At 41.2% G+C, this 24,519-nt stretch overlaps 1 long non-coding RNA gene across 3 annotated transcripts in view; it reads right to left on the reverse strand.

The window, feature by feature from the left end:
* Positions 1–479: 479 nt before the first annotated feature.
* LOC147376828 (uncharacterized) overlaps positions 480–24,519 on the reverse strand; it is a 49,387-nt gene continuing 25,347 nt past the window's right edge. For 2 of the 3 annotated variants that reach the window (XR_015161232.1, XR_015161233.1), the window contains one exon: positions 480–1,095. This is a non-coding gene — a long non-coding RNA (uncharacterized LOC147376828). Of the gene's footprint in view, positions 1,096–18,430; positions 19,725–24,519 lie in introns of those variants that run through there. The other variant, XR_015161234.1, reaches the window with a different exon arrangement.

Genomic DNA, 24,519 nt, shown 5'->3' on the forward strand with positions numbered 1-24,519 from the left:
ATTCCCATCCTGCTCCCCATTTCTCCACTCCTGGGTCTCCAGGGAACAACCTGAGCAGAGAGCTCATGCCTCAGGGGAAAACACAATTGAACATCAGAGACAGAAAAGACGTTAGAGGTTATCTAGCCTCGACACCTCGGAGATGTCAGATGACTTGTCTGAAACCACACAGCCTGGTGTTCCTCACTGTCCCAGTGCTACTGCTCTTCCTTATCCTACTGGGAGGACCTGGAAGGGCAGGGCATGTACCCTATCCACATTCAGGCGATGACAGGGCTTCCTTCGGAATTGTTCACTGATGAATAGCAGCCTTAAAAGTACCCTTATTGGGCAACCACCTTGCCCAATGCTCTTTTATAATTGAGGACCCTAAGGCCCCAACAGTTCTTACATCCTAATCACAGACCCTATGGATTCAACCTGTTTCATCTGTTCTTTGTTGTCTTAAATCAGAAATAAAACTCAGAAGAGAGTCAGGGTTGTCTTAAAGCAAAAGACAAGGTTTATTGTTTGTGAGGTTGTGCAAGGTTTGCAAACTGGAGATACATACTGAAAATACATCCCTGGAGGGTGAAGGGGATGAGGAATTTTTTAGAAGCAAAAGCTGCAGAAGTCACAGTTGGGGGAACTGCAAAGAGGATTGTGTGGCTCTTGCAGCCTGACCATAAGTCTTAACAGTCTAACCGCAAGTTTTCAATGATTGGCTATCACTGGAGCTTCTCATTGGAGGCTTTTTCAGGTACAAGCCTTAGGAGAAGCAGAAGTCCTTTATAGTTGTTTGTGGTTTTTCTAAGAACACAGAATACATGACTGAACCCCAGATCTGTCATGACTGTCTGATTCCATTTTATTTTGGGTCCCTGATAGCCATACAACGTCCATTTCCTTTGTTTTCCACAGGAGGTTCCTCTTCTTTCCACTTTTCCTTAGGGGATTATTTTATTTCATTTTTACATCTTCAAAGACCTACTTGGTCTCTTGGGCTTCTCACTTGATTTGTCGCAGAGTCAATGTCCCTCAGCAGTTCCATCCCATTTATTTGCTTTTCCGCCTCCAGGTATTACAGACGTTGGCTCTAGGTTTTGCTTTTGTTTGCTACAATAAACAGTAATGAAACAGACATAAGGAAAGAAAAAATAACCAACATGAGATGTTGCATGAAATCTGATACAGTACTCATAGAAAAAGTTGTCTAGATTCTTTCCAGGTTATTCTTTCACAAACATCATTCTTTAGAGTTTTATGAGTTAATCTGGCCCTCACCAAGAGAGTCACTTCATCTCCGGCTACAGGACTCAAGGATCATCTTACCTCCCTTCATAGGGATAGGACAACATCTCTATGGGTCAGCTACTCCAGTTTCCAGGAGATATCTAGACCACAATGTTAACTATCAGATACACACACACACACACACACACACACACACACACACACACACGGGCTTCCCCAATGACTCAAGCAGTAAAGTGCAAGAGACTCAGTTTCAATCCTTGGGTTGGGAAGATCCCCTGGAGGAGGAAATGGCACTCACTCCAATATTCTTGCCTGGAAAATCCTACAGACAGAGGAGCCTTGCGGGCTACAGTCCATGAGGTCACAAAGAGTTGGACACAACTGAGCGACTGAGTACAGCATTTCTCTCTCTCTCTCTCTCTCTCTCTCTCACACACACACACACACTTAGTGTAAAGTCTGTTCAGCATGAAGTGCAAGGCAACAGTGTTGGTAATTTCTACTGAAGGCCACAGTGGTAAATTTTGTAAACTAATTTGGTTCACTCAAGACCCACATCCTAACTTGCCTTCCTAACCTATCCTACTTGGAAATCTAAAAGCTACATCTCCGAGATTTCATGTTGCTAAGGTTCCACATGTGACATAAGCTTTGCCAAGCAATAACACTCACAGATATTTGGATGTGCAAAGACTTTCTAGCGAATAGATTTGGAAACCCTCAACTTCCACGTGAGTCTTTCCTGGTACTGAGCCCTCTGAGCACACATTTGTTCCTGAGGCGTCTCCTAGGCTGTGCTTTCCTACCTCCTGCTTCGTGTTAAAAATAAAAGGCACAGCCTCACCACAGCTTTCAGACTGATTAGCTTCTAAAGAACACACCTTTCTCTTTCTTCACATGTATGAAGTTACAATATCTGATCAAGTTAATGGAATGATTTCTGATACTAATACATGATTCTGATTTACTTCTGAAAGTCAAATCCCAGAATTTGATATATGTGTTCACACATATTTGCAGAAGAAATATCATGCCATTTATGGCATTGTTTCATAACATTTTAGCTTCACATTACATTGGATTATTACAAAGTAAGTATGAGAATTAGCACAATTGATATGTTACCTTTTTATCATTTATTATATGTAATTTATTATAAAAATGAATAATCATTTTCACTTTACATCACTTTAATCTAGACCTTAATGATTTGAGTAATCTCTATCACAAGAGACTTTACATAATTTATTTCTTTATATAGATTTTGGAAATATAAATCTATGTAGTTAAATGTATTCCTTGAAAATATAAACTTAATTATTCACAAATAAAATGTACATTGTTTTTAACATATACAATTATAATCTGGTTGTATGGTTGTAATGGAAAATCTTGAGATGAAATTTTTCTAATACCTCAGTAATATTAAAACTCGGTGGTAAAATTTCACCTTTCGATATAAAAAACATTTAACTAAATGTTATGATGGGTTGAATTGTGTCCCACTAAAAGATAAATATTGAAATCCTAACACCCTAGTGCTCCCTTGGTGGTAAAGAATCCACCCGCAATGCAGGAGATGCAAGCGTGCAGGAGAAGTGGGTTAGATTCCTGGGTAGAGAAGATCCCCTGGAGAAGGAAATGGCAATGCACTCCAGTATTCTCCTGGAAATCCCATGGACAGAGGAGTCTGGTGGGCTACAGTCCATGGAGTCTCAAGAGTAGGGCATGACTTAGCAATTAAACCACTACCACTTCAGCACCTCGGAATGTAATTTTATTTGGATATAGGGCTTTAGCTACATTAAGATGAGGTCATACTGAAGTAGAATGGGCCCACACTAATTACTACTGGTGTTCTTGTGGGAAGACAGACACACAGGGAGGATGCCCCATAACAAAGGCAGAGACTAGAGGTATGCAACTGCAAACTAAGGAAAACCAAGGACTGCTGGCAAATCACCAAAAGCTGGGGAGAGGAAAGGATTCCCCTGCAGGTTTCAGAGGTAACATGGCCCTGCTGACACCTTGATTTCAGATTTCTAGCCTCTGAAACTGTGAGACAGTCAATTTCTGTTGTTTTAAGCCCTCCAAGTTGTGTACTTTGTTACAGCAGCCGCAGGAAACTCATACAGATGTGTTTTATACAAATGTGAGTTCTGTTTGAATTGTACTGTCACTTTAGAGTAAAAGAAGTCAGCATTTCATATATATATACCATATAAAATATTTTTAAATTGCCTGTCTGTAGCTAAGAAAGAATCAGATATTAAAGAAAGCAGACTGAGGATTCCCCTGGACACAGGAAACCAATAGTTTGGGCACTTCTATAAGAGACCAAAGTTCTAACAAAAACACGACAGTTTTTCAATCAACATTCCAAGAACTACCAAAAAAGCAAAACGGCAAAACTAAACAATAAATTTTACACAGAACGTGTTCTTCTTTCTAATTACAATTCTGCTTTGTGATCATCATCATAAAAATTGTCAAACAATAGTATGAAAAATCTCTCTAATGCAATGTGCAATAATTATTTACAAAATGTAAATCAATTAATTCTTTGTAAGGAAAGCTAAGGGCACTGGTAAAATTATTACTAAGGTTAACATTAAAAAGTTATTAGAGTTGGCTTGGAGAGCATCATAAGAATTAACATTGCTCATTAGGTCACTGTTTTTCTAGTGAAAAATAGAAAATATTACATAAATATGGAAAAGGTTATAATACCAGGTACACCTTTGATAGGTAAAAAGATTTTATATACCAAGTCTGTCATTGCCATTAAATCAATTCCTATTCTAACACTACTGTAACTTGAATAGTTAATGAAATTATTGAATAATAATAATAGAAAACAGCTCTGTTCTACTACAGCTACCATAGTACTACATGCCATACACTGTTCTAAGTGCATTCCCATATTAACCCAATTAGTCCTTACAAGTCAAGGTAGGTACATAATCCCCATCTTACAGATGAGGAAACTGAGGCACTGAGAAACTGTTCACCAGATTATGATAAAGGTTGTGATAGATTTCCTATGCCTTTCAGATAAGGAAAATACACAGGTGTTTTCAGTTAATAAATTGTGTCCACTTTTATGGAGAAGAAAATGCATGCACAGGTGGCTCAGTGATATTATTTTTTAAATTTGGAACTTTTATTCACATTGATTCAGCTTATCTTAGGAATGGGCATAACAGTCTTTATAAACAAAACTGCTATTCAGGCCAGCTTGCTGGGTCTGTGACCTGCCCTTAGAAGAGCCCCACCTTTTAAAAGTTAGTGCTGGCTTTCAGGATCTGATGCTCCCATCCTGAAATACTTAATTTTTGAACAAAGGGCCCCACATTTCCACTTTGCACTGAGCCCTTCAAATTATGCAACTGGTCTTGATTGTTTCAGTGACTACACAGAAATTGGTTTGTTGTTTTTTTTTAATCCATGCTTTAAACTTGCTTTAGCTTGGGAACATGATTTTATTGATAAACAAGCTTTAGCTGCAAAAAAAAAAAAAAAAGAGTTCTGACTTGTAGGGAGTATTGAATGGTGCTATTTAAATTGTAAATATTATAACATCAAGGGAGTTAAGACTGTATCTTTTTAAATTGATGTGTGAGGAAATAGGTTCATCTTATCCCCAGCTAGTTGCTGAATTTAGAAGTGAGCTGGTTGTCATGGGGACACATAATAGCATGTTTATTTGGATTGAATATGAAGTCAGATTTTTTCTGACAGAAAAGAAGTTGATTTGGCTGAATGGTATGACAATGGATGGTGGCTCTGTTCATTAGATAACATAAACATATGTCTCAGTTTGCCTAAGGTGGCTGTTTAAGCCTGTTGTCCTAGCATGAGAGTAGCCTACCACCATCAGGTTTTATGGTGGATAATTTCCATAAATTGACTGAGCTAAATTTCCAGAACCCATATTTTTTACCCCAAAAAAAGTACATCTTGAATGTATGTTATCAAAATGTTATAGAATTAATATTCAAAATGTTCTAAACTTTTCTAAGTAAAACAGATACTTTTAAAAGGCTATAAAATTAAGTGACATTGATAAGTCTTAATAAGCCTCTCCTGTGTAATTCAGAGAAATTGAAAATTAAGAAGGAAGTCCTTTTGCAAGGTAGGTTTTTTAAATGTTTTTTGTTATCAACAAAAGGAAAAAGTTAATCTAATCAGCTGATAGAGCATTACATGTGATTTTATGACAGAGAATTTGTGATCTGCATATAGCTTGGAAGGAGTTCAAAGGATTAGCCAACGTGCAAGTATAACACTTGTTTTGAACTCATCTACTTATTTATGTGAACAAAGTTTCTCAGAAAGTACATTTTTAAATTTGGGGGGTGGGAAGATAGAACTGATGTTGAAGCCAACTCATCATTGCTGTAAGTAATATTGATATCAGATCAGATCAGTCGCTCAGTCGTGTCCGACTCTTTGTGACCCCATGAATCGCAGCACGCCAGGCCTCCCTGTCCATCACCAACTCCCAGAGTTCACTGAGACTCACATCCATCGAGTCAGTGATGCCATCCAGCCATCTCATCCTCTGTCGTGCCCTTCCCCTCCTGCCCCCAATCCCTCCCAGCATCAGAGTCTTTTGCAATGAGTCAACTCTTCACATGAGGTGGCCAAAGTACTGGAGTTTCAGCTTTAGCATCAGTCCTTCCAAAGAAATCCCAGGGCTGATCTCCTTCAGAATGGACTGGTTGGATCTCCTTGCAGTCCAAGGGACTCTCAAGAGTCTTCTCCAACATCACAGTTCAAAAGCATCAATTCTTCGGTGCTCAGCCTGCTTCACAGTCCAACTCTCACATCCATACATGACCACAGGAAAAACCATAGCCTTGACTAGACGAACCTTTGTTGGCAAAGTAATGTCTCTGCTTTTCAATATGCTATCTAGGTTGGTCATAACTTTCCTTCCAAGGAGTAAGCGTCTTTTAATTTCATGGCTGCAGTCACCATCTGTAGTGATTTTGGAGCCCAGAAAAATAAAGTCTGACACTGTGTCCACTGTTTCCCCATCTTTTTCCCATAAAGTGGTGGGACCGGATGCCATGATCTTCGTTTTTTGAATGTTGAGCTTTAAGCCAACTTTTTCACTCTCCTCTTTCACTTTCATCAAGAGGCTTTTGAGTTCCTCTTCACTTTCTGCCATAAGGGTGGTGTCATCTGCATATCTGAGGTTATTGATATTTCTCCTGGCAATCTTGATTCCAGCTTGTGTTTCTTCCAGTCCTGCGTTTCTCATGATGTACTCTGCATATAAGTTAAATAAACAGGGTGACAATATACAGCCTTGACGAACTCCTTTTCCTATTTGGAACCAGTCTGTTGTTCCATGTCCAGTTCTAACTGTTGCTTCCTGACCTGCATACAAATTTCTCAAGAGGCAGATCAGGTGGTCTGGTATTCCCATCTCTTTCAGAATTTTCCACAGTTTATTGTGATCCACACAGTCAAAGGCTTTGGCAGACATATAAACTTTTGGGAAAAAAAGAATAAAACTAGTCATTGGAAGTTGAATTAGGGAAAAAAATTTTATAAAGTCTGAAACTCTAATATTTTGGCCACCTCATGCAAAGAGCTGACTCACTGGAAAAGACCCTGATGCTGGGAAAGATTGAGGGCAGGAGGAGAAGGGGATGACAGAGGATGAGATGGTTGGATGGCATCACCGACTCGATAGACATGGGCTTGGGTGCACTCTGGGAGTTGGTGATGGACAGGGAGGCCTGGCGTGCTGCAGTTCATGGGATCTCAAACAGTCAGACACAACTGAGCAATTGAACTGAACTGAAAGTGACTTTTCCCCCAAATACTTACTAAGACTGTAAGTAACTTTCTAGAGGAGAAACCTAGTCAACATCATGATTGTTAAGTGATTAAACTTAGCAGCACTAGTAATGAGACAAATTCAAATTGCATACTCATGGCTACATTCAGGGAGTGAAAAAATATCTGTCCCATGATAGTATTGTCAAAAACAACTGAATTCTATTCATGAGGAAACAACTAACAAAGCCCAATAGAGGGATATTCTATGATTTTATTAGCTTGAGAGTTGGACTATAAAGCTGAGCACAGAAGAATTGATGCTTCTGAACTGTGGTGTTGGAGAAGACTCTTGAGAGTCCCTTGGACTGCAAGGAGATCCAATCAGTCAATCCTAAAGAAGATCAGTCCTGGGTGTTCATTGGAAGGACTGATGTTGAAGCTGAAACTCCAATACGTTGGCCACGTGATGCAAAGAGCTGACTCATTTGAAAAGACCCTGATGCTGGGAAAGATTGAGGGCAGGAGGAGAAGGGGATGACAGAGGATGAGATGGTTGGATGGCATCACCTACTCAATGGAGATGGGTTTGGGTGAACTCTGGGAGTTGGTGATGGACAGGGAGGCGTGGCATGTTCATGGGGTCACAAAGAGTCAGACACAACTGAGCAATTGAACTGAACTGAAAGTGACTTTTCCCCCAAATACTTACTAAGACTGTAAGTAACTGAGCGACTGAACTGAAACTGAACTGAACTAATCGGCAAAAGTGCCAGTGTCGTAAAAGTAAAGTAAGTGCAAGGACTTCTTTCAGACTGAAGGAGACTAAAGAGACATGACAACTAAAAGAGATGTGAGATCTAGACTAGACCCTTTGGCTACAAAAAGGACATATTTGGAACAACTGGTGAAATTTGAAGAGAGACTGAGAATAGAATGTTAGTACAGTATCAATGGCAGTTTCTTGGTTTTGACAGTTGTATGGTTGTATAGTTACAGATGATTGGATAGTCCTTGTTTGTAGGAATTATACATTAAAGAATTGGGGGATAATAGGTTTTCATATTGGTAGCTTGTTCTCAAATGGTTCAAAAAACAAAAAGTTCTTTGTATTAATTTGTGGGGTGGGGGGAAATCTACCTTCAATGGATCCTGCGTTAACTCAGAGAAAATCAAAGTTCTTCAAATGACCAGTAAGTCCATCCACGATCTACCCTCTCTCCTCCACTTGAACATCATCTCTCACAAATTCCCTGCTTATGCACTTCACGCCAGCCATACAAGTCTTTTTGTTTTTCCTCAAACCCATCAGTCACACTCTCACCCTAAGGCCTTTGCCTTGGTTGTTCCCTCTGGGAACAACCTGGGAAATGCACTTCCCCCAGAATTCTACCTGGCCACCATACCTTCAAGACTGATTCAAATGTCATCTTTCCAGTGGGGCCTACCAGAACCACTTTACTGCAAAAGACAAGCCGCTGCTCTGCGACAACCTGGAGGGCAGGAGTGGGGAGGCAGGAAGGAGGGGGTTCAGGATGGAGGGGGCACATATACACCCACGGCCGATTCATACTGATGTATGGCAAAAACCACCTCAATGTTGTAAAGTAACTATTCTCCAATTAAAATAAATTAAAAAAAATTTTTTAAGTCCAACTTTCTACACTCTTGATTCCCAAGCCCTGCTCTAGTTGTGTTCGGTCTTGTTCTTTGTTTTGTTTCAGAGGATTATCTGTTTCTACATATCAGGCAATATCATCACAAATTATGTTTATTACACATTGTCTGCATCTCCCACCAGAATATAAGCTCCAAGTGGAGAAGGACTTCTGTTTTCTTCACTGATTTATCGCAAGTTCTTGGGACAGTGTCTCGCACATAAATATTCATGGAATAAATTAAAGAATTTCCATTTCTAGGTGAAGGTTAAGATAGATTTGAAATAATAACTTGTAGCTTTTAACTGTTTTAATTCCTTGAAATAAAATTTTAAAAAGAGGAAGTAAAGAGTAGGACTCCCATTTCTGTCAACATAACAGACTTTAAAAGTTTTAAATATAAAAGATTTAGAAATTCTGGGTGAAATATAACAAACATGCTTTAAAATGCATAGCTGAACTACAAAAAAAGGCAAAGAAAGTCTCGAGAGACAAGATAAAAAGAAGAGGAAATGCTAGAGTGCAAAATAATAAGGACATGTGGTGATCTCAGTTGCCCAAGTCCAGGCTTCAGGGACAGGAGACAGCGCGGTCTTCACACAGCTATGGAGCAGGAATGGAGACTATCCCCTCACCCCCAGCTACAAACCACACACAGCGCCTGTCGTGCCAAGACCAACTTGGTCCTACATCCTCACTGAAATGGTTACAGAAACAGGACAGCATTTTAAAGGAATTAGCACCGGTTAGAAAACAAAGACCGAAGGCGAAGGCTGGAAGACTCATTTAACCATTGCTAATGAAGAATCTTTTAAAGGGAGACATGGCAGAGTAAGGTATTGACCTCAGTAGTTTAAGAAGTCATGTAAAACCAGCCATCACATTTCATCAGATTAGGAAAAGGAGAGTAAATCTTTATGTATATACTGTTAAAAAAATGTAATCTCCCCTTTCAAAACTTGTAAATGGATTAAGTTTCTATTCCTTAAAAACCAATGGAGCCCAGAAACTAAGGAAATGCTCAAAATAAATAAATAATGACCCACAATGATAGAGGACACAGAAGCCAACAGAAAGCTGGAACAATTTGGCCAACAAAATAAAGTTGTTTTGGATTATAGACCAACATGTAAAATAAATACCTATGTGTCCACATTGAGATATATGATTGAGTAAATAAATACATGGGAAGAAAAAACAAAGATCTCACACAGAAGAATTTCAAATCATTTTATATGCATATTCCACCCTCAGCTTCCCAGGTGGCTCTGTGGTAAAGATCTGCCTGCCAGTGCAGGAGCTACAAGATGTGGGTTCAGTCCCTAGGACAGGAAGATTCCCTGGAGGAGGAAATGACAACCCATTCCAGTATTATTGCCTGGAAAATTCTATAGACAGCAGAGCCTGGCAGGCTACAGTCCATGGGGTGGCAAAGAGTTGGACACGACTGAGTGACTAAGCGCACAGCATCCTCAAGGAGGAGAGGAAGCAAGGAGGAGAAGTATACCATCCCACCCCTTAAGTGTGGGCTACAAGGAATGTGGCAGTGTGGAGGCTGGAGGGGAGAGTAAGTTTACAGTGGAGAAACCTGACAACCACTATCATTTCATGGTAAATAGATGGGGGAAGGTGGAAACAGTGACAGACTTTATTGTCTTGGGCTTCAAAACCACTGCAGATGGTGACTGCAGCCACAAAATTAAAAGACACTTGCCCCTTGGAAGAAAAGCTATGACAAGACTAGACAGTTTTAAAGAGCAGAGATATCACTTTGCCAACAAAGGTCCATATAGTCAAAGCTATGGTTTCCCCAGTAGACATATACAGATGTGAGAGCTGGACCATAAAGAAGCATGAGTGCCAAAGAATTGATGCTTTCAAAGACTCTTTGAGAGTCTGGTGGACTGCCAGGAGATCAAACCAGTCAACCCTAAAGGAACTCAACCCTGAATATTCACTGGAATGACTGATGCTAAAGCTGAAGCTCCAATATTTTCGCCACCTGATGCAAAGAGCTGACTCACTGGAAAAGACTTTGATGCTGGGAAAGATCGAGGGCAGGAAGAGAAGCAGGTGACAGAGGATGAGATGGTTGGATGGCATTATCGACTCAATGGACATGAGTTTGAGCAAACTCTGGGAGATAGTGAAGGACAGGGAAGTCTGGTGTGCTGCAGTCTATGGGATTGCAAAGAGTCGGACACACTTAGTTACTGAACAACTGTAACCTCTGCCCAGTAGTCAAAGTCAGCATTACAGCCATAAATCATGTGCATTGTTTGTACTCTTGATATAATATGGTGAAAATGGCACTTTACCTCTGTGATAGTCCTCCCCAAAACCCATAAGCACAGTCTAATCCTGAGAAAAACATCAGACTATTTCCAATAGATGAGGATTCTATAATATACCTGACCAGTACTCTTTAAAACTGCCAAGGTCATCAAAAACCAGAAAGGTTTAAGAACCTGTCATAGTCAGTTCAGTTCAGTCTCTCAGTCATGTCCAACTCCGCAACCCCATGAATCGCAGCACACCAAGCCTCCCTGTCCATCACCAACTCCCGGAGTTCACTCAAACTCATGTGCATTGAGTCGGTGATGCCATCCAGCCATCTCATCCTCTGTCGTCCCCTTCACCTCCTGCCCCCAATCCCTCCCAGCATCAGGGTCTTTTCCAATGAGTCAACTCTTCGCATGAGGTGGCCAAAGTATTGGAGTTTCAGCCTCAGCATCAATCCTTCCAATGAACACCCAGGACTGATCTCCTTTAGGATGGACTGGTTGTATCTCCTTGTAGTCCAAGGGACTCTCATGAGTCTTCTCCAACACCACAGTTCAAAAGCAACAATTCTTCGGTGCTCAGCTTTCATCACAGACCAACTCTCACATCCATACATGACCACTGAAAAACCATAGCCTTGACTAGATGGATCTTCGTTGGCAAAGTAATGTCTCTGCTTTTCAATATGCTATCTAAGTTGTTCATAACTTTCCTTCCAAGGAGTAAGCGTCTTTTAATTTCACAGCTGCAATCACCATCTGCAGTGATTTTGGAGTCCCAAAAATAAAGTCTGACACTGTTTCCCCTGTTTCCCCATCTATTTCCCATGAAGTGATAGAATCAGATGCCGTGATCTTCGTTTTCTGAATGTTGAGCTCTAGGCCAACTTTTTCACTCTCCTCTTTCACTTTCATCAAGAAGCTTTTTAGTTCCTCTTCACTTTCTGCCATAAGGGTGGTGTCATCTGCATATCTGAGGTTATTGATATTTCTCCCGGCAATCTTGATTCCAGCTTGTGCTTCTTACAGCCCCGCGTTTCTCATGAGGTACTCTGCATAGAACTTAAATAAGCAGGGTGACAATATACAGCCTTGACATACTCCTTTTCCTATTTGGAACCAGTCTGTTGTTCCATGTCCAGTTCTAACTGTTGCTTCCTGACCTGCATATAGGTTTCTCAAGAGGCAAATCAGGTGGTCTGGTATTCCCATCTTTTAGGGCGCCTAAACAGACTTGACAACAAAATGCAATGAGCATTTGTTGGGAGCAATCTTGGAACAGAGAAAGGACGTTAGGTAAAAACTTTAAAAATCTGTGTAAACCAAGAACTTAATTAATTAAATGTGTTGATGTTTGTTCATTAATTATAACCAACACATCATATTAAAGTAAAAGGTTCATAAGAGGGGAGATCATTGGGAGGGGGAGTATATTGGGAATTCTTTGAACTATCTTCCCAATTTTTCTATAAATCTAAAGCTGTCCTCAAATGTAAAGTCTATGATATAGACTTAGAGAATGAACTTATTGTAACCAAGGGGAAGGATGGGGGGAAGGGATATTTAGGGAGTTTGGGATGGACAGGTACATACTACTGCACTTGAAATGGACAACCAACAGGGACCTATTGTATAGCACAGGGAATTCTACTCAATGTTATGTGGCAGCCTGGATGAAAGGAGAGTTTGGGGGAGAGTGGATACTTGTATATGTATGGCTGAATCCCTTTATTGTGCACCTGGAACTATCCCAACATTCTTAATCCACTATACTATGATACAAAATAAAGAGTTTAAAAAAAAGTACCAAAAAGGAAAGTCTATGAAAAAATAGTGGTAATAAAAATAAATGGAGCTTAACAATTAGAATATCTATCATTATTTTATCATCATTATTAAACTGAGAAATTTCTACCTTTATGTCCAACAATAATTTACAGGAAATACCACATACAGAGGAACATATTAAACTATGCCATTAGAAATTCAATCAGCAAAATGATCTAGTACCTTCAGTAAATAAATTGCAAAAGAAAAAGTGACAAATGAGAACCCTAAAGAAGCAGAGATTTAGGAGACATATAAACCAATCAAATGTGAGGACCTTATTTGCATCTTATTTAAACAAGCAAACTTCCTTGTTCTATTTTTCCATTGTATCATTTGTGTTTCCTCAGTCAGCTCTGCCAAATGAACCATCTGCACCCAACCCCACATCTCAGGGTCTTCTTTGGGGAACTCCAAACAAGGACACCCATCATTAAGAGACTGGTTAAAGAATATAAAAAAGAATGTATTGAGATATATATGTATAACTGAATCATTTTGCAGTATAGCAGAAATTAACACAACATTGGAAATCAACTATCCTTCAATAATTCCTTTCCTTCCCTTCTCTGGATTGGGACGATCCCCTGGAGGAAGGCATGGCAACCCACTCCAGTATTCTTGCCTGTAGAATCCCATGGACAGAGGAGCCTGGTGGGCTACAGTCCATAGGGTTGCAAAGAGTCAGATATGACTGAAGCAACTGAGCACAAGCATACATCCTTTAATACAGAAAAGAAAAGAGGTTGACTAAGTAAACTAAGGTACAGCCAGGTAATAGCTTATTATAATTTAAAATAGTGAGTTGTTAGATCTGTATGTGTTATATGAAAAATCTCAAGAAATTTTCAAAAACTATTATTCTCTTTTTAAAATTTATTTTCGTATTCTTACTTTATTTCTTAGTCATGCCTCGTGGCATGTGGGATCTTAGTTTCCATGTCCCCTGCATTTGAAGTGCAGAGTCTTCATGGACCACTAGGGAAGTCCCTTATTCTCTTTCTATAAATGAATTAAAATAATAACATGCACATGTATCCGAGTACAAATAATCATTTTTTTTTGATGTTTTACATAAGAAAATTAACAATGATTATTTCTGGACAGTGGAACTTCTCATGTGGCAAAGATATTGTTGTGCCAGAAAAAAAGGCTCTCTGATTAAAAAAAAAAAAAAAAATAGGTCCTAATTTATAGTATTTGCTCATCTCCGTGCTATAAGTATTCCCATCATGACTGATTTCAAGCTGTCAGTGACTTCACAACAGGCTCACAATAATTTCTGAATAACAATCCATTCTCATGAGCTAGTAGAATCAGCTCTAACACATCAGTGGGTGAGAACATGCATTCTTTATAACTTCCATGATAAGTGAATTCACTGTATGGACTGAATCCCGTGGACAAAGGAGCCTGGCATGCTACTGTCCATAGGTTCCCAAAGAATTGGACGTGACCGAAGTGACTTAGCATGCATGTGGCTATGAAGAGATAATACTAACTATGTGTCCTGTGATGCTAGCATAGCTGAGCATTTCGGGTGTCCCAGGTGGCTCAGTGGGAAAAGAATCCACCTGCAATGCAGGAGATATAGGAGACATGGGTTCAGTCCCTGGGTTGGGAAGATCCCCTGGAGGAGGGCATGAAAACCCACTCCAGTATTCTTGCCTGGAGAATTCCTTGGTCAGAGGAGACCAGTGGGCTATAGCCCATAGGGTTGCAAAGAGTCAGATATGACTGAAGCAACTGAGTACATGAGCACGACAGTGTCTTAAAACTAACTGAGCTATTTTCTCTCAGAGTGGCTACTACAGCCAGATAATAGATAATTCTTGAATCTGCCCTAACTCTCCTACTGTCACTTATCAAAAGAATGTCTCCTTCCTGAATATAAAAGATTCAGTAGAAAAGAGCATTTATTTAGAAATCAAGAAACCTGCATTATCATCCTAACACAGATACTGTTGTGCGATAAAATCTTGAACAAATCATCTAATCTCTCTGGGCCTCCATGTCCTCATGGGTTTCTGAGGCCCTCTTTGGTTTTAAAAATCCTACAACTCTATTTTTTCTAGTGACCAAACCCTCTTAAAGAAGCTCATTGCTCTTGAGAATTCCTTAGACTCTCTGAAGTATTCCTGGGTCAGACAGAGAGAGGGAAGAGCCTCAGTGTAGACACCAGCAGGATAGCCCCAGACCCTGAGGCAGAAGTGGGAGGACCTGTCTCCAGCAGGCACAGGAAGGACCAGGCCCTCTGAGAGGTCCAGGGCTCAGGACCACAGCTGGGAACATCATCACATGTGTCCTACATCCGCACTGGTCAGTCCGGGAGGTCAGGGCTAAGGTCCCCACCACCGTGGACACTGTTAATCCTTTCAGGGACAAGAATAACTCCATCTTTGTATCTTCTTTGCTGTTGTTTTTGTTCAGTCACTAAGTCGTGTCCAACTATTTGCAACCCTATGGACTACAGCACACTAGGCCTCCCTGTCCCTCACCATTTCCCAGAATTCGCCCAAGTTTGTGTCCACTGAATTGGTGATGTGATCCAACACTTTATCTTCCTCCAGAGACTGTTCTTTTGAATTTTTTAAAATATGTTTTTATTTATTCGGCTATACCAGGTCTTAGTTGCAGCATGCAGGACCCAGTTCTCTGACCAGGGAGCTAACCTCGACCCCCTGCACTGGGAGTGCCGAGTCTTAGCCACTGGACCACCGGGGAAGTCCCCAAAGACTGGTTCTTAAGAAAGTTCCTCCAAAGAACACTCCTCCTACTCTAAAATCATCTTTGCCTCTATCTCTTCAAAACGTTCTTTCTTCAGGATCTTCCTCACTAGAGAGTTTGTATTTGTACAAAACTCAACAAAATATGAGCTTGGCTCTGAGTCACATAAAAATAAATAGGAACACAGGAGGGATCCTTGTGACTCTTAGCAGACACACACACACACACACACACACACATATACACATACATACACAGATACTATACCTAAAAGGGATGATATTATTACCATGGTCTCTAGAGGCAGAGCAGAGAGCTAACTCTAGCTTACAGAGAGATCAGAGAAGATTCAGACACTGGGGAAAGCCAACAGAAGCTTCATCAGCTGTAGTTTAAAATCTCATATTAGTTGACTCTTTCAAAAGCTTAAAAGCCATTCCCCTGAGGTTTGTGGGAGAAGCAAAACAGTGAAGGAAAGTAATTTTCTCTAAGAGCAAGGGCCTCACTCTGTCACTAGGATTGTTAGGGAGCATAAATCCCTAGCAATAATCACAAAACTCTTCATGTCACTTCTCAGAGCATAAAAGGCCTTTCAGCACATCATCTAATCTGATTTCCACAACAAGCTGGGAGTTATTGTTGTCATGGGAAAAGATGTGAGGAGGGGGCTCAGGAGGCCTGAGTGCAGGCCTGAACTCTGCCACTGGTTCCCTGCCATGGGCTTCCCTGGTGGCTCAGCTGGTAAAGAATCTGCCTGCAATGTGGGAGACCTGGGTTTGATCCCTGGGTTGGGAAGATCCCCTGGAGAAGGGAAAGGCTGCCCACTCCAGTATTCTGGCCTGGAGAACTTCATAGACTGTATAGTCCATGCGATCACAAAGAGTCAGACACAGACGGAGTGGCTTTCACTGGTTACCTTGTGTCTTTTTTTTATTTTCATTGGAATAGAGTTGATGAACAATGTTGTGTTGATTTCAGGTGTACGCCAAACTGATACAGTTATACATATATATGTATCTATTCTTTTTCAAATTCCTTTCCCATTTAGATTATTACAGAATATTGAGTTCTCTGTGCTATACAGTAGGTCCTTATTGTTTATCTATTTTAAATATAGAAGTGTGTATATGTCAATCCCAAGTAAGTTAGTTATCCTCAGGGCATGTTTGGGCCTTCATTTTACAAATGACAAAACAGAAACTCACATGTGATAAGTGACCTGTCCCTACCAATGGGTAGCAACAGGGACAGACTGGAAGGAATGAAGGCCTGAAGCAACACCTTCTTTGTTATGTGTGATTAACATGAAAATAATATCCAGAGGCCGAGATGGGTAGGGTGGGAAGAAGGGACCCCTGAGGCGAAGAACATAGGAAATCCATTATCAAATAATTAACATGAGTTATTTTTCTAAGAAATGACTGTGTAAATGCTAGTCCCAATGGAATCTATAAAGAGCAAAATGAGCAGATGACCATGACTCAGACATGTGACTACCCTTGAATTCCAAATCTGGGAGACAACTTTGAAGTTTCCAAAGAGTCATAGACCCTCCCCCGCCTGCCAGTCACAGCCACTCATCAAGAGTCTCATGAAAGGGCTCACGTAGGTGCATCCTCCAGTCGTTCTGGGCGCTCGACTAGTTGAGAACAATGGCCTAGACACATAGAGACCAGACAATAACTCCTTGTTTAAAGCAAACTCTTTTCACTTTTATCCTAAATATACTGCTTTTAAAGTTTCTAGTCATGCTTTCTAGTCCTGATGGAACAAGAAAAGGTGATTTTTATGCCAAGGTAATCACTTCCAGTAGTCATGTATGGATGTGAGAGTTGGACCATAAATAAGACTGAACGCCAAAGAATTGATGCTTGTGAACTGTGGTGCTGGAGAAGACTCTTGAGAGTCCCTTGGACTGCAAGGAGATCCAACCTGTCAATCCTAAAGGAAATCAACCCTGAATATTCATTGGAAGGAATGATGCTGAAATTGAAGCTCCTATACTTTGGCCACCTGATGTAAAGAGCCGACTCATTAGAAAAGATCCTAATGCTGGGAAAGATGGAGGGCAGGAAGAGAAGGGGGTTACAGAGGATGAGATGGTTGCATGACATCACCGACTCAATAAACATGTGTTTGAGCAAACTCTGGGCGATAGTGAAGGACAGGAAAGCCTGGCCAGCTGCAGTCCATGGGACTGCAGAGTCAGACATGACTTAGCAACTGAACAAAAACAACCACTCTTCCTATCAAGAGATGTCAGTCACACCCTCCTCAGTCTTACTCTTTACAGCCTGAAGAGTCCTTAGCAGAAAAGTCATTCATCTGAACACTTGTCCTCTCAGGAGACCCGTTCCCCTGCTCCAACGTGCTGAAGCCTGGAGACAGGGCATTTGCGAAAAGAATAAGGAGGAAGGGAACCAGAGCAGTTTCACCCAGCCAGTCCCCAAGGAATCTGATAGCAGCTGAGATGGTAGAGGTGGGAATGAGCTGGGGCCGCTGCTGCACCCCTCCAGGGGGCACCATTCACATGACACCCCTTTATGGGGTGGGTGGTGCTGGTAAGCCTGTCTTTTTCCTTCCTGCTTTCCAGCTGCCATCTCCCTACCCTTTGTTTTGTTTTTAATATTTATTTCTTTATTTATCTGGCAGTGTCAGGTCTTGGTTGCAGCACGCAGCATCTTCCATTGTGGGGCACAGACTCTCTAGTGGTGGCCCTCAAGGGCACCATCCTACCCTCTATGACAGCAGAGGTAGCACTAAGATATGATTTGGTGCTGGCTCAGGGGAGGAGAAACTGTTGATCTCAAGTCTCTCTGCGCTACCTTCCTATTGGTTTCTGTGTACAACCGTGTTGTACTGGTTTAGCTTGTCTGCATTAACATGTAAAGAATGGTTTTTATGTACCTCAGAGATTCTGGTCCAATGTGGTTTATGCACTGGGATAAGTAAAAAGGAAAATGCAGAGACTCATCTAGGCATTAAAAGAAAAGATGATTGTTTCACTTATGCAACATCATGGTCAAGTGATAACATGCAGAGTACACACTGGCAAAGGGGGAAGGTAAGTACATGTGTAGTCAGTGTGAGCCCGAAAGAACGGGAAGGGGTTGTATCAGTAAGAACCGCCTTCAGTCATAGTAGCAGAGATCCAAATACAGTGACTTATGCAAAACTAAGGGTTCATTGTCTCACATAAAGAAATTAAAAGACAGAAGGCCCAGAAGTAATATTGTAGTTTCACAAAGTCATCAAGGACCAAGGTCTCCTCTAACTTATGAACCAACCATTCTTATTAGGTGACTTCTATTCTCAACGTCACAAGACCACAGATGAGATCTGACCACCATAATATGTTTTCAAAACTGAGGGGGAGGTAGAAAATACAAAAACTAAGAGCAAAAGAGCCCAGCATTCTGTCTCATTTCAAGAAACCTTCTCAGGAGTCCCACCCAACAAGTTTTGTTTAGGGCTCATTGGCCAGACTTAGTTACATAACCAAATGTAACTTCAAGGGAGGCTGAGAAACATGGTCACTTAGCTGCATGTACAGCACAACCTTGAATACATGGGAAAATAGGTATTACAGAAAGCAAGAGCTTTCCCATCAGTAGATAATCCATGTGAAGTCAGTAAGACAGTTTGGGTGATCTCATCAGACTGCAGAACATCAGTTCAGTTCAGGTCGGTTGCTCAGTCACGTCCGACTCTTTGCGACCCCACGAATTGCAGCATGCCAGGCCTCCCTGTCCATCACCAACTCCCAGAGTTCACTCAGACTCACGTCCATCGAGTCAGTGATGCCATCCAGCCATCTCATCCTCTGTTGTCCCCTTCTCCTCCTGCCCCCAATCCCTCCCAGCATCAGAGTCTTTTCCAATGACTCAACTCTTTGCATGAGGTGGCCAAAGTACTGGAGTTTCAGCTTTAGCACCATTCCTTCCAAAGAACACCCAGGACTGATCTCCTTCAGAATGGACTGGTTGGATCTCCTTGCAGTCCAAGGGACTCTCAAGAGTCTTCTCCAACACCACAGTTCAAAAGCATCAATTCTTCGGTGCTCAGCTTTCTTCACAGTCCAACTCTCACATCCATACATGACTACTGGAAAAACCACCTTGACTAGACGGACCTTTGTTGGCAAAGTAATGTCTCTGCTTTTGAATATGCTATCTAGGTTGGTCTGGCAGATGTCAAATCCCTGAAACGGTGAAGAGAGAGTTTTAGTTAGTGTGAGCTTGGCAGGTCAGTGAGAAATGCACAGAGGTGTGAGATTAACAATGGGGTAGGTGTTATACAGTCTGTGTGGGCTCAGTGAGAGGGTGAGGGCCGTGCTCAGCTGGTGTGAGTTCAGATAGTTATAGTTAATGTCTGTTTGGCCTACACTGAGGAACCTTCACTAAAGCCTTCATTCCCATTTTGCAGCTGTTTGAGAGCATTGCTGCTGGTGCTGCTGCTAAGTCGCATCAGTTGTGTCCGACTCTGTGAGATCCCATAGACGGCAGCCCACCAGGCTCCTCCGTCCCTGGGATTCTCCAGGCAAGAACACTGAGTGGGTTGCCATTTCCTTCTCCAATGCGTGAAAGTGAAGTCGCTCAGTCGTGTCTGACTCTTAGCGACCCCATGGACTGCAGCCTTCCAGGCTCCTCTATCCATGGAATTTTCCAGACAAGAGTACTGGAGTAGGGTGCCATTGCCTTCTCCGGTTTGAGAGCATTAGTCCATAACAATTCCTCAGCAAGATCAGAGAAAGGCGGGAAATACACTACGGTCCTATTGGAGGCCACACTTCCCCTTCGTCTGTGTCATGTTTTATAATCAGGGTCTGCCTTCCCTGGAACAGATGGTACATTGCCAGGTTCAGGTGGCCCTCTTGTCAGTTCCAAGCAGGCTCCCCTTTGCTATTGTCCTTCTACAGCCAAGTCTCCTCAGGTTAGCAGGCTTCATACATCATAGCGGGCAGGTTTACACACCTCGACCCAAAGCCAGGACTGCTAACAAATTACCTTGACATGTTGATTGCTTGCCTTATCTCACCCCGGAGGCCTCCAGAGCCCTGCTTCACATTGTCAGAAACACTTCCAATTACTGCACTGGTTTATCAGGGGCTGTTTCTTGGTGTTCCTATTCCGCTCCCTATGACCTTGGTTGTCTGAGTGATGGATCCGTTGAGTTGTGGCTTCATCCCTCTTAGAATGGCCTCTACTTATCTCTGCCTCTGTTCCTTTAGAGTGTGTTTTATTGCCACACGGACTTGGCTTGTGGCCTCTGTTGCATCATCCAGCGCTAACTGTCATTCAGGCAACTCTAGAATGTGCATAGGTGGCCTCTGTAAAGAGAGAGTTCCAGAAACAGAACCGAACATAATACTTTATCAAACTTCTCGAGTTACACAATAGGAGGAAATCTCTGCTTGGAATTTCAAAGGACAGCAGAGAATTTCAACATAAACCGGGAATAGTGCTATTTTTGATCCAGTCAATGCCAGTTAGATGACGGGAAAGGACAATTCCATGTGTCATGGAATTGCCAAGCACTATCTCAAATCCTTCCTGAGGTCAGAATTCCTGACCCCACCAACCCCTATGGCTCAGAAAGCAGCTACAAGTACGGGGTAAAGGATGACACTGTGGAAAACTAAGAGCCATGCCTAAAATTGCTTGATTTTGGCTAGAAATGTGGTTGATAACATGCCCTTAAAACTATAATGAGCTTTTTAAGAGATGATGTTGACTCGTCAACTTATCTGTCATGGTCAGTTATAATTTCAGAAACAAGTTTACTGTGAGTTCTTAAGAACAATGGTCTAAAAGAATTGATATTTGAGAGCCCATCCTACCCTTCACTTGCAAAAGCTTCTATATATTTCCAGAAAATGGAGAGAAATTAATCTTGGGTTTGTTTGCCCAAGAAATTACCCAAGGTTATGTGTACTTATATGGGGTCGCACAGAGTCGGACACGACTGAAGCGACTTAGCAGTAGCAGCAGCAGCACGTATACTTTAAACAAACCTGTAAGACAAAATGCCAGAGCTTTGTGGGGATCAGATAGTAAGTTTTGTTTCCCAACCAAGGACCTTGACTTGGGTTAGTTATTTTGGATGGTAAATTGTCCTTCCTTTAATAGTAGCCTATTGAGGTAAATTGGGATTTTACACAGTAAAGTTATTTCAAAAATCTAGGCTCTGTGCAGAGCCTGAATTTTGTTCACTTTTAGAATGAGGAAGGAGCCATAGAAATTATCACCCATGAACTCTATCAAATATTCTGCAACACAGGAACATGTCTGGTCTTCTTTGGAGAGGTGGTCTGACCCCAATTTCAGGACACTGCAGGAATGCAATAAAACTTGAAATACTATGTTACAATTTATAGAGGCATAGCTAACTCAACAACTGGAAAGAATAACAACTATTGCCCCCTTGATTATAAAAGATTTCTTCTGTTTAAGCGTCCTTTGAACCCTTATAACATGTAAAAGCAACTCCATGATCAGAAAGACCTTGAGATCTGTGCCAGGTGCTAAATGATGATGTAAGGCTGTCAACTCGTTCCACAGTCCTTGTGTTTACCTGGCTGCTCAATGGGACTGAATCTCCCTATTGAGTCAGGACTGGTGCTGATGAGAATTATTGGATCCCAGATCTAGGGTGGGAAGCCAGGGAGAAAACCAATCTAAGAATCACAGGTAGGGGCTGGGGAGGGGACAAGTCAAAAGGGCTCAAGCCAAATGAACAGTCAGCAATCAGATATATATCAGGAGTCAAGATTAAGTATGAAGGTTAAAAACCAAGCCAGCAGTCAGGAATCAGGAAACCCCCAGGCACTGGAGTCAGGCAATACAAGTCAAAGGACCAGAAACCAAGTTAAATGTGTGACAGCGGACTAAGAGGCATCATCACAATGACGTTGAAGCTGCAGTACCAGCTGTTTTGGGGAAGACTCTTCTCCCAGTTTTGTGAGAGCAATCTAAGATGCGACCATTCTCAGTTGTAGAGATGGAAGCAGAGGGTCCATGTGAAAAGGAATGGAGTCAGATGACAGAAGTATAGTGTTTGGAATCAGACTTCAAGACACATCATGACACCTCTGTGCACTGCCTGATGAAGGTCAGAACTTGAAGCCAGTAATTAGCCACCTATGTTGTATCAGGATTTGGCAGCGCACTGGCCAGCAATAGCCATTAGGGGTCGGGGGGAAAATGGAAATTGAGGAATTTCACATTGATACTTTCCCAGCTCCCTGTCAGTTCTATTTTCCCATTTTCTGGCAACCTTCCCTGCTGGTTTTAAGTAACAAGCAATTCCAAGCTCCCCATCTGTGTTCCAAACCCTTCCTTGGATGGATGGTACTTAAATTTCTCCATTTCCTCAAAGCTTTCCAAGTTTAAAAAAAATGCTCTTTTAAGGTATAGATGATCTTATTTGCAAAACAGAAATAGAGACACAGACATAGAGAATAAATGTAAAGACACCAAGAGGGGAAGGGGAGATAGGATGAATTGGGAGATTGTGATTGGCATATATACATTATTGAAAATACGCATAAAATTGATAACTGCTGTGTAGCTCAGGAAACCCAACTCAGTATTCCGTGATGACCTAAATGGGAAGGAAATCCAACAAGGAGGGGATATATAGATATATATGTATGTCTGATTCATTTGCTGTACAGCAGAAACTAATACAACATTGTAAAGCAACTACACTCCAACAAAAAATTATTAAAAAAAAAACACATGGTGAGATTTCACCTCACATTTGTCAGGAGGGCTACCATAAAAGCAAAACAAAAGCAGACAGGGGCTGGGATGGGCAAGGAGAAGCTGGAATCTTTATACAATGTGGTAGTAATAAAAAACTGCCTGCCTGCTATGAAAAACAGCATGGTGGTTTCTCAGAAAATTAAAAATATCATTTAAAATGCTCTTTTAAAACAAAATTTGGAAGGCATATCACAGATGCTAAGAGGAAAGCAGGTGTGTCAAAGTACTCCAACTGAAATATAAATGATGAATTTGCTCAGTGCTCCTAAAGGTAAGATACTTTGAGGGAAGAATAATTAATACAAAAGAACCTCTAGAGCTCTGTCCCTAGCACTCTAGATGAATAGGGGTTTTGAAAAAATCCTGTCTCTCTTCTCAAGAAATTACTTAAGCATATGACTTGAATTACAGTCTTTTTTAAATGTTGGATTTGCTTCACAATAAAAAAAATCCTTATTAATCGAGACTTCTAAGAAGTGTTTGAAAGTGATAACTAATTCATCTCCCTTATCTCACTTTTTCATCAGATACATCCTAGGAATAAACACAGATAATTTTAATGATTTTCCAAAAATGATACTTGACCATTTAAAAAAAAAAGTTCAGACATTTCTGTTTTCTAGGACAAGACAGAAATTCTTACAGAGGCTGCACTCCACAGTGTAAAAAGTATAAACTCAGTATTGCCTTGGCAAATCCCTCCTGAACCCTGGCCTCCATCTCCTTACAGAGATGATAATACATACTTTGCAGAATTGTTGTGAAGATTCAAAATAATGCATGTGAAGGATCTGGCAGAGAACCTGCATATCACAGGTGTTGCAGAAATAGTAGTGATTGTTAATATTAGCTCACTTATCTAAGAGTGCCCAATTATCTTTCATTGTAAACACATTTCTACCTGGTGAAAAGGAGAGAGCATGTAGCAGGAAGTGCATTTGGGTGTAGTAGCAGAAATTCCAGTAAAATACAGAAAACTAGATAACAATCCCAGCTTTGTCATCAGTTACCTGTGTAAATCTTTGCCAGACATTGAACTTATCTGGGCCTCAGATTCCACATCTGAAAAATGAAGGATTTAAACTCCATCATAGCTGTGGTCCCTTCCGGATCTGAGGGGCCTCTGTCCATAACTGATTACCTTCCCAGGCAGAGAGAAGGCTGGCAAAAAGATATCCCCAGATGATCAAATGTTGGCCCAAGGGACCTCTGCATCCACTTCCCAACCTT

The sequence above is a fragment of the Bos grunniens genome, chromosome 3 (genome assembly GCF_055505025.1).
Source record: "Bos grunniens cultivar Pamir isolate PY7600 chromosome 3, Bosgru_T2T1.0, whole genome shotgun sequence".
In the NCBI taxonomy this organism is placed as follows: Eukaryota; Metazoa; Chordata; class Mammalia; order Artiodactyla; family Bovidae; genus Bos; species Bos grunniens.